Raw genomic sequence first — 10,449 nt, forward strand, 5'->3', positions numbered from 1 at the left:
TCGCGCGCGACTCCCCTGGCGCGACCCCGGGGCTGGGTCCAGCGCAGACGGCGCCGACCCAGCCAGGCGCGACTCCCCCGGCGTTGGCGGCGGCCTGCGCAGCGCCGCCGGTCTCCTGGGTGGTCGCCCCCGCGCGCGCGGCCTCCATGGCGCGTCCCTCGGCCAAGCCGGCCTCGTGCTGGTCGGCCCGGCCGTCCCCGGCGGCTGGTGTCATCAGGCCGGCGCTCTCCTGCCGGCGCTGGCCGTCTCCGGCACTCGCGCCCTCACCCTCGTCGGCCAGCCACACTTCAACCAGCGAAAAATCCTCTCCGGTCATCTCAATAGCGTTGAACGAACGCGATGAGTGTCGAGTGTTGGGTGGTGTTGATGGTGGCGAAAATTGAGCCCAAAAAGCATCCAAATCCACGTGGTTTTCCTCAAACAAATCATGTAAGCCATCGTCAACGGTCCCACATCCCGGGTCAATGGGGTCCATGGCGCGAATAACGAAGCGAGCACGATCGACAAAAAATATAATAATAAAAACAACATGAAAGGACGTCGGAGCATACCTCTTGACGGCGGGCTTCTCCGATGGGCCAACGTCGGACTCTGAGTTTACCACACGATTTACAATCGATGATAAACTCGGGGGGCTAATGTTACCGGTCCGTCTCGGTCCGGTAGATCGACGACGGCCACGCTGGCGGCCGTCCTGAGCCCGGCGCTCGTCCAGGGCCGGCACTCGCCGTGGCCGGCGCTCCAAGGCCGGCCCTCCTCGGCCGGCGCTCCAAGACCGGCCCTCCTCGGCCGGTGCTCCAAGGCCGGCCCTCCTCGGCCGGCGCTCCAAGGCCGGCCCTCCTCGGCCGGCGCTCCAAGGCCGGCCCTCCTCGGCCGGTGCTCCAGGACCGGCCCTCCTCGGCCGGCGCTCCAAGGCCGGCCCTCCTCGGCCGGCGCTCCAGGACCGGCCCTCCTCGGCCGGCGCTCCAAGGCCGGCCCTCCTCAGCCGGCCCTCCTCAGCCGGCGCTCCAAGGCCGGCCCTCCTCGGCCGGCGCTCCAGGACCGGCCCTCCCCGGCCGGCGTTCCAAGGCCGGCCCTCCACGGCCGGCGCTCCAAGGCCGGCCTTCCAAGGCCGGCCCTCGGCCAAGGGGTTCCTCAAACACCTCTTGGCCGCCTATAAATAAGAGGGTCTCTCCCTCGACCCAGGTAATCCGAAATTTGAGTACTGAAACGCTGCCGAACTCATAACTCGCTCGTTTCTCTCAACTCTCGACCCCTAAACACTAAACCCTCTATCAACCACCTCAATCCTACTAATGTTGAGCGTCGGAGAGGTAAACAGAGGCAACCCCTCTGTTTCCCCTTTGTAGTTCACACCTCTTCGCTTGTGTTTCAGGTGCTTGGACGAGATAGACATTACAGACAGCTAAGGGACGACTTGAGATATCAAGTCCGACACGCTCGAGCCGGAGTGAGACCACTTGGTCCGGCCTTGGGTCTAACCATTTCCGGTTCCTAAATCGTTGTCCGAAAAACGGCGACAACAGACCCCGAGCCGGGTCAAGATCTGTTGGACGATCGCGGGGAACGGGAGACGCAACGCGCAGACAAGACTCCTGATCATCATGACCGCATACCCGTCCCAGGGGCGGGAGGGCCTGTCCTCGGTGGCAGCTCTAAGCAATCCCACCAAGGGAGGGATGTTATACGCCTCCCGAAGCGTGCCGAAGACTCGGGAAGTGAGCGTGCTCGCAGCGTCGATTCCCTTGAAGTCTAAGCCGACGGGTGCAACAGAGTCGCCTACTCCGTACATACGAGTCCTCTCCAGCTATCGGGTGTAAGTGTAACCCGAAGCCTCCGCGGACTCGAGGGCCGGCCATGCCGTCGTCAACACCTCACCATTGTGTTTCTCCTTCCCCCTCGCAGGAGGAGCCTCCGAGTCCTCCTCAGGGGCCTCCGAGCCCGACCCTTGGGGATCATCGGAATAGATCTCGTCCACGAAAGACTCAGACTGCACAATCGCAAGCTCGACACCCGAGGCGTCCAAGTTAGACGCCCGGGAGAGCTCGGCACTCACCACCGCTTCACCCCGCTGCTTGAGCAGGGGGGCATCAAAAGACGCCTCGCGGGAGACCAGGTTGACCACCAACCTTGACGAACGCGGGCCCTCGGGCCCCTCGTCCTCCCCTTCGGGGCCGCACCTGGTAGGTGGGCCGCTCCCGGGCCCCGCCCCTCGTCTCCAACTCCGCGAGCCATTGGTCGGCCGCGCCAGAGTCTTCCTCGACGAAGATGGGAATCCCGTCGAACTCCTCAAAGGGACCCTTGGCCGCCCCCCCAAAATTTGGGAAAGGGCAGGTAGGGTCGACCTCGGGATCATCAACACGGGGAACAAGCTCACTCCCCATCAAGAAAAAGAAAAGAAAAAAAAGGAGAAGGTCAACTGCCCGGGGGAAATTTCAAAGTCAAAAGAATTTTTCCGATCACCCGCAGGCCGCCAGAGAGCGGGAGATCTCCTATTTATATAGAGGAAGGAGCAAACCCTGCTCCTTCCCCCTGTGCGCGCGACACAAGGCCCGGCCCGTGCGCAGGTCTTGCGACCCGACCGGCCCGGTCCGGCCCCTAGGGGTCTGACCACAAGAGATATGCGTGCGGACGATCACATGTGATCGAAGGTAAAAATACCTCAAGGCCCTTCTCTTTTCTAAAAGTTCACGACTTACGTCCCGTAAGCCGTAAACTTGGGGGGCTAATGTTACCGGTCGTTTTCGGAACACCAGAAATTCAAAAACAATTCGATGCCGGCCGGAAGCCCAACGGGCCCCGACCCACCAGGCCCGAATGCCCCGACGCGCCCACGGCACGGCCGGTGCGCGCGCACCTGCGCCCCCGGCCCTGAGGCCCCCAACCCAATGGGCCTCGGTGCGCCCTATCGCGCCTGGCTCACGCGCACTCCGCGCCCTAGCCTCCCGGCCCACGCGCGCGCTCCCGCGCACCCCAGCCTCCTGGCCTGCGCGTACCTTGGCACCCCGGCCGAGCGCCTCTGCTGCCTCAGCCGGGTGTCCCTGCCACCTCGGCCACCTCGGTCGAGCGCCTTTGCCAGCTCGGCCACCTCGGTCGAGTGCCTTTGCCAGGTCAGCCGCTTCGGCCGAGCGTCTTCGTCAGCTCGGCCACCTCGGTTGAGCGCCTTCGCCAGCTCGGCCACCTCGGCCGAGCATCTTCGTCAGCTCGGCCACCCCGGTCGAGCGACTTTGCCACCTCGGCCGAGCGTTCTTTCCACCTCAGCCGAGCGTTCTTGCCACCTCGGCCGGGCACGCGCACGCCGCGCCCAGCCAGGTCCCGCGCCTGGCGCTCCCCACGCCCGTACAAGCGATATGTCCTACGCGCCCTGCACCCTCTTAGGTGTGAGGCCTCGCGCACCTCGCTCCCGGCCACCCGGTAGGCCTCTCTCCACAACTATAAATACCCCCCCTTGAGGAAGGAAAAAGATCACGTTTTTTATACAACTTACATCCTGGTTGATGCCAACAACACTTCTCTTCTCTCGAGAACTCTCTCTCGCCCTCTTGTGACATTTCCAACAGCGCACTCTTCCTCCCTCTGCTCAGAAAGTCAAGGACCCCCCTCCACGAGAGGGAGCGCGCTACTCTTTTGCGACCCGAGCCTCTGCAGTACATACTGCCCTCCTGCTTCTTGGCCCTTGAGCTAGAACTCCGAGCTACGAGCACGCGACCCCTCTAAAGCCTTCACTAGAAGCTACGAGCCGGGTCCTACTCTAAAGCCTTGGATTCACAAAGCCTCCAAGCCCAAGATAGCCACCCCACACAAATTGAACTACGTTCTGACTTGATCCCTACTAAAGGGTACGTAGGCAGCCAACCTTTGGCACGGTCACACCCCCCCAAAACACACCTCAGGGTTTGGAGGGTGCAGCTCGGTCTACGAGCTCCCGTTTTTGGCCCGGGCGCGATCACATGGTCCGGCCTTGGATCGAACCGCCCGAGGTATTTAATCGTTGTTCATTTTCGTGCGACAACATTTGGTACCTTGCTTTATCTGCCGGATCCTCACCATCTAACTTTGAGAGTTTATGGTTTGGATCAATTGGAGTAGAGGCAGGTTTGTAGCCGAGTAGACCTGTCTCCTTGAGTAGATCAAGCACGTACTTTCTTTGTGAGATTGCAATCCCCTTTGATGATCTGGCAACTTCCATACCTAGGAAGTATTTAAGGCTTCCTAGATCTTTCACCTCCAATTGCTGAGCTAGGAACCTTGTCAACTTGCTGAGTTCAGCATCATCATCACCTGTCATCACAATGTCATCCACATAAACAATCAATATGGCGAGTTTACCATTTAGAGAGTGTTTGTAGAACATGGTATGATCACTGTGGGCTTGTGTGTATTGCTGATCCTTCATTGCCTTTGTAAATCTGCCAAACCAAGCTCGTGGAGATTGCTTGAGCCCATATAACGCCTTCTTTAGGAAACACACTTTCCCATTTGTATTCTGGTCAAACTCGGAGGGGGCTGCATAAAGACCTCTTCTTCTAGTTCTCCGTTGAGGAAGGCATTCTTGACGTCAAATTGTCGTAGAGGCCAATCAAGATTCACGGCAAGAGAGATCAGAACTCTGACTGTGTTGAGCTTGGCAACCGGAGCAAAGGTCTCGTCATAATCAAGCCCATAGGTTTGAGTGAACCCACGAGCAACCAGCCTTGCTTTGTACTTGTCAATTGCTTCCTCAGCATTATACTTGATAGTAAAGATCCACTTGCAATCAACCATTCGTTTTCCCTTAGGTAACTCAGTCATCTCCCAAGTTTCATTCTTCTTAAGAGCTCTCATTTCCTCTAAAATAGCTTCCTTCCACTTAGGACTACTTAGAGCTTCATGTATAGAACTAGGAACCTCATCAGTCATAAGATTAGTGGTAAAGGCTCTAAAGGTAGGAGAAAGGTTTTGATATGAGACATAATTAGATAAAGGGTACATGGGAAACTTTTTGGCTTTTCTAGTGGTGCAATTTCTGGTTCCTTTTCTAAGTGCAATAGGCTCATCTATGCTTTCTGACTCATCTAGGCTTTCTGACTAATCACTCCTTTCAATGGCTATGGGTGAATTATGGATGATAAGAGATGTGTTACCTTGGCCTGAGCTCGGTTCTGATGATGACAATGCTGGAGTTTCTACTTCATTCTCTGATTGCACTCTTGAGTTAACACGGAAATCAGTACTTGGTTCCTCAATTGAATCAGTTCTATATTCATTAGATGATGAAATAACATTGGGCACACGTGTAGGTAAAGGTACAGAATTAGGCAAGGTGTGATTTAATTCCCAAAAACACTCTTCATTACCATTTATCTCCCCCTGAAGAGAGTTTTTCTCAAAGAATGGTTTATTTTCAAAAAATGTGACGTCCATACTTACAAAGAATTTACCCGAGTTGGGATCATAACATTTAAAACCTTTTTGAGTTGGTGAAAAACCAAGAAAGATGCATTTTATTGCTCTAGGGTCCAATTTTCCTCGTTCATGATTATGAATGTGAACAAAGGCAGTACACCCAAATATTTTTGGAGAAAGATGTGTGAAACATTATTATAGCTAAGAACTTTGCTAGGCATTCTATTAAATAGATATGCAGCAGTTAGTAAAGCATCTCCCCAAAAACGTTTTGGAACATTCATTGAAAACATTAGAGCTCGAGTAACTTCAAGTAGGTGTCTATTTTTTCTTTCGGCAATTCCATTTTGTTGAGGTGTATAAACACAAGAACTTTGATGGATTATGCCTTTTTAAATTAAAAACTCACCAAGGATTTTATTAAAGTACTCTCTACCATTATCAGTTCTTAAAATCTGTATCCGACTATTAAATTGAGTTTCAACCATTTTGTAAAACGTTTTAAACATGTTTTCAGCCTCAGATTTATCCTTTAAAAGGTATATCCATGTGTTTGTAGTATGATCATCAATGAAAGTAATGAACCAACGTGTACTGTTGTCGCACGAAAATGAACAACTATTTAAAACCTCGGGCGGTTCGATCCAAGGCCGGACCAAGTGATCGCACCCGGGCCAAGAGTGTGAACTCGATAGTCTCGAGCTAGGGTTCTCTCCGATCAACCCGCCTCTCGGAAGAGGTAGGGGGTGAGGAGGATGGGTGACCGTGCCTTGGTTGTCGGCTGCCTACGTACTCGTGCGTGGGATCAGGTCAGAATGTAGTTCAAGCGTGTAGGGCGCAGTATGAGGCGTGGAGCCTTGGCGAAGAGGCGTGCTCGACGAAGGAAACGGGGCGCGAGGAGTCCTCGGCAGCGTCTCAGAACTTCGGAGATCGCGTACGCGTCTAGCGTGTTAGACGCGCAAGGGTAGCTCTAGTTGAGAACCCTAGGGGCGTGCTTGAGCACCGGAGAATGTTCGGTCAAAGGGAGCGACGTCCGGGAAGTTCCCGTGAGTGCTTCGGGACCTTTGAGAACGAGGGAGAGAGAAGAGAATCTGCTTCAGGCCAAATGTGGCATCCAGAGAAGCAGAGAAATCGAGCGCGTCGATAAGAGATGAAGAGAATTGTTGGATATTTTGGGATGGATTTCCCCTCAATGAGAGAGGGTATTTATAGGTGTTTGGGAGCCTTAGAAGGTCCCTTTTTCGTCCATGTGGGACTAGGATCGCGCATGCCATCAAGTGGAGGCGCACGGCGCGCGCGGCGCAAGGGGCGCGGCGCGCGTGTCACCGGGCGCGGCGCGAGGGTCACCAGGCGCGGCGCAGGTCGCACGGCGCGCGCCTGTATGGCGCCGCGCGCCGTCTGCTGCACGGCCGGCCGGCGTAGCGCGCTGTGTGCGTGATGGACGGCTCGTCTTGGCCGGGTTCTTGCGGGCCTTCGAATGTCATTCTTCTCACGTGAAATATGAAGCTTTCTACTTGATGAGAGTGACTCGAGGATGACTCGAGGCTCGACTCGGAAATGACTCGAGGCTCGACTCGAGGAACAATTACAGGCTCGACTCGAGGAACCATTCAAGGCTCGACTCGAGGAGATTGACTCAAGGCTCGACTCGAGGAGCGAAGCTCGACTCGAGGAGTCAGGAGTTTGTGCGAGGGCTTGAAGATTTGCCGCTCTTCAGGACCTCCGGCCTGACCATCGGCCCTTTGAGCGACGTGCCTTCTTGGCGTCTCGGGTTTTCCGAAAACGACCGACAACATTAGCCCCCCAAGTTCGTCGTTCGGGAGGCGTCCCAGCGATGAACTTTTTGTTCTTCTAGTTGGGTGTTTGAGGAAAATGTTTCCCGTGCCTTGTGGCCCCGAGGAAAATTTTTTCCTCTTCTCTTTTTTCTTTCTTCTTTTTTTTTTTTTTTTTTTTTTTTTTTTTAGGGGGTGGCCGCGCGGCGCGCGCCCTGGACGGCGCGGCGCGCGGTCTGTGCTGCGTGACCCGCGCGGCGCGCGGGCTTGGCGCGCGGCGCGCCCCGTGCGCGGGGCTGGTTCGCTTCGCGCGGGAGAACTCCGACTTTTTGGAGTTTCTACTCCGATTTTGCTCCTTGTGGGAGTAGGATTTCGACTCCTACCCCCCTAGAAGTCTATAAATAGACCTCCCCCCTTCCCTTTATTCCTCACTTTATTTTTTCTCTTTTCTTATGCTTGTTTTCTTTTTTTACGCTTGCATTATGGGTGTCCCTCCCCTTTTCTCAGCTGAGAGTCCCGAGATTGATTTCTCTCTCTTGTTTCAGGGTTCTGAACACGCAGAGGACGATCTCTTCGCGGGATTAAGGGAAGTTCCTCTGCACGTGGAAGAAAATCCAAGCGGAGTAGAGCAGTGGTTGGAGGAAGGCGAGCTGGGTGCGACCGTGCCCGCTGCTCAGCCTCTCAAAGAGTGCGCGCCAACTGGGCGCGGTACAGGCGGGGAGTTTGATCGTCCCGCGTCCGGGGAGCCTGCCCCACACCTCGTGATCAACTTAGTTGGCGGGGGGGTCCGCGACAAAGTTCGCCTCGACGTGCCGCAGTCCGACTTGGGCTTTCAAGGCGTGCCGGGAGATGTTACGGACGCGGATGTGGTGACTCCGCTAGAGTCGGTTCTCGACGAGATAGACTGCGTGGACGACTTTGGTCCCGAGTCTGAAGATCCCGGAGGCGAGTCGGACACATGTCCGGGGGCCGAAGGCCTCGCATCGGAGTGTCCCCAGGTGCCGCCGGCGGCTGCCGTGGCTGTGTCGGAGGGCAGGAGCCCTTCCGTGGAGTCAGGGGGTCCTCAGCCCGAGACCCCTGACGCGGAGGCGTTGGTATCGGCGAGGTCGCTTGCTAGGACGGAGTGGTATCCCGAGGAGGGCCTTGCTGCTCCCGAGGACTTCGATTGTTCGGGGGTCGATGCTTCGAGCACGCTTACCTACCGGACATTCGTCGGTCTCTGGGAGGCTTTTGCCATTCCGTCATCCGTGGCGCTTCTCCGTCCTTTAAAGGACGACCGCCATTTCCGGCCTCGTCGTGGTTTCGCCGCAGTTTCAGTTGCGAGTCTTAACTGCGGGTTGCGGCTGCCGTTTCAACCCATCGTTCAGCAGCTTCTCGCCCGTCTGGGGGTGCACGCATGTCAGATGAGCCCGGCATTCTACCGCATAGTGGCGATGTGCCATATGGAGTGGCATTGCTAGACCGAGCGGGTGATGACCGTGAGTGATTTTCGCAATCTCATCGCGGTCTTCCCCGCGCCTGGGCAACCCAGTTTCTTCGTGGCCCGCGATCGACGGAATACTAAGCTGATCATTGATTCAGAGAAGTATAATCGACGACCGTGGGTGTGGGTCTCGGCTGAGGCTTTTGGCGACGCGCCGCTCCGGTTCGGCCCCTTGTCCGAGTTTCCCGCTAACGAGGGGGCCGACGATCTCGACTTTGTGAAGGAGATCCAGGGAATGTCGGAGGCTCGGAAAGCCGTTGAACGATTTCGCTCTCCTGAGCTGATGGCTTCCACTGGGTGGTTCCCGCCGTTTCCTCAGCAGACCGAGGGTGCCCCGAGCGCCACATCATCTCTCTCGAGCGGCGATCCTCAAGGTACGTTGACGTTTCGTACTTCTTGCTTTTGTTTTTAGCTTAGGGTTTTGACTTTGTCGCTTTTGCAGTCTCCTCGGCTAGGGCGAGGGCTCGGGCTCGTCTAGCGAAGGCTTCTCGAGACCCGAAGTCGTTGGCGGCGGTTCGTCGTCGGATTGCTGCGCGGGATGGTCGGGAGAAACTCGATACCGATCATCGGGCGGAGAGCGGTCCTCGCGCTTCTTTGAAGCGACCTTCCTCCTCGGCTTTGCCAGACACGTCTTCGGACTCTAAACGCGTGAATTCGATGGTCGACGTGGAGGCCGCGGAGGTTAGGGGGGAATGTTCCCTGGGCCTTGCTCAATCTTCGATGAAGATGTGGAAGAGCGTTGTGGCCAGCAGTGACGTGGAGTTCTTTCGTCACGGCGTTTCCGATGCACAGAGAGTGAGTTTCCCTTGCCTCGTTTGCGATGAATCTGTCTTTTGCTAAACTGTCTTTTTGTCTTCTCAGGTGCTTGCTCGAGCGACCCGGGGCGAGAAGATCCTTCACGACCTCATCAGGCGGATGAGTCGCGCCCAGGAGGAGCTTTCTCAAGCGAAGTCTCAGCTGGCCCACGCCGAGCGAGGTTCTCACTCGAAGGCGGAGTTTGCGAGTCTCCGCGAGCAGCTTCAGGAGGCTCGCGTGGAATTGGGAGTTACCCGTGGCAAGTGCGACCGTGCTCAGGCAGCGGTGGCGAAGATGGCTGAGGATCTAACGACGGAACGTCAAGCCCTTGAAGTGGCGACTCGATCGACGGAGGTCTTCTGGAGCGAAGCGCGGGACCTTCGACGTCGGTTGGAATCGCGCACGGAAGAAGTTGGCATTCTTCAGGGCCAGCTTACATCGAGTGAGGCTGCCCGCGTTCGTGCGGAGCATAAGCGCGACTCCTTGGCGGAGGAGGTGGTTCGGGTTACCGAGGAGAAAGCCGCGGCGGAGCAGCTTGCGTCCGATCTTCAGGACGACTTTGATGTCGGAGTCGAGGAGGCAAGGCACGCAGCGGCGGCGGAGTGTCGGGACGCCACAGCTGCCGAGAATGTTTCTCGGGGGGTCACCTTCGACTTCTTCGACTCACTTTTCCCACCACTCGACGGGGCTGACCCTGTGGGCGACGATCCCGCCGAGTGACCGCTTTCTTTCTTTATTTTTCCTGCGCAAGTGTTTTAGCGCGTGCTTTTTAGGTTTTTCCGTTCGGCGCACTTGTCTTAGCGCTTGCTTACTAGGATATTTCCCTTTAGCGCACTTGTCTTAGCGCATGCTTTCTTGGTTTTGAGGCAGTTGCCCCTTTCTTTTATGAGGAGTTATTCATTTATTTTTATGAATGTTTTCGCACATTTATCTTCTATGGCATGCATGGATGGTCACTTGTTTGTGTCAATGATTTTGTCCATCCTTTTATCTCAGCAGGATACTTTTTCAAAC

The sequence above is a fragment of the Urtica dioica genome, chromosome 6 (assembly GCF_054948205.1).
Source record: "Urtica dioica subsp. dioica isolate 48M chromosome 6, U.dioica_male_clone48M_v1_H2, whole genome shotgun sequence".
Lineage (NCBI taxonomy): Eukaryota > Viridiplantae > Streptophyta > Magnoliopsida > Rosales > Urticaceae > Urtica > Urtica dioica.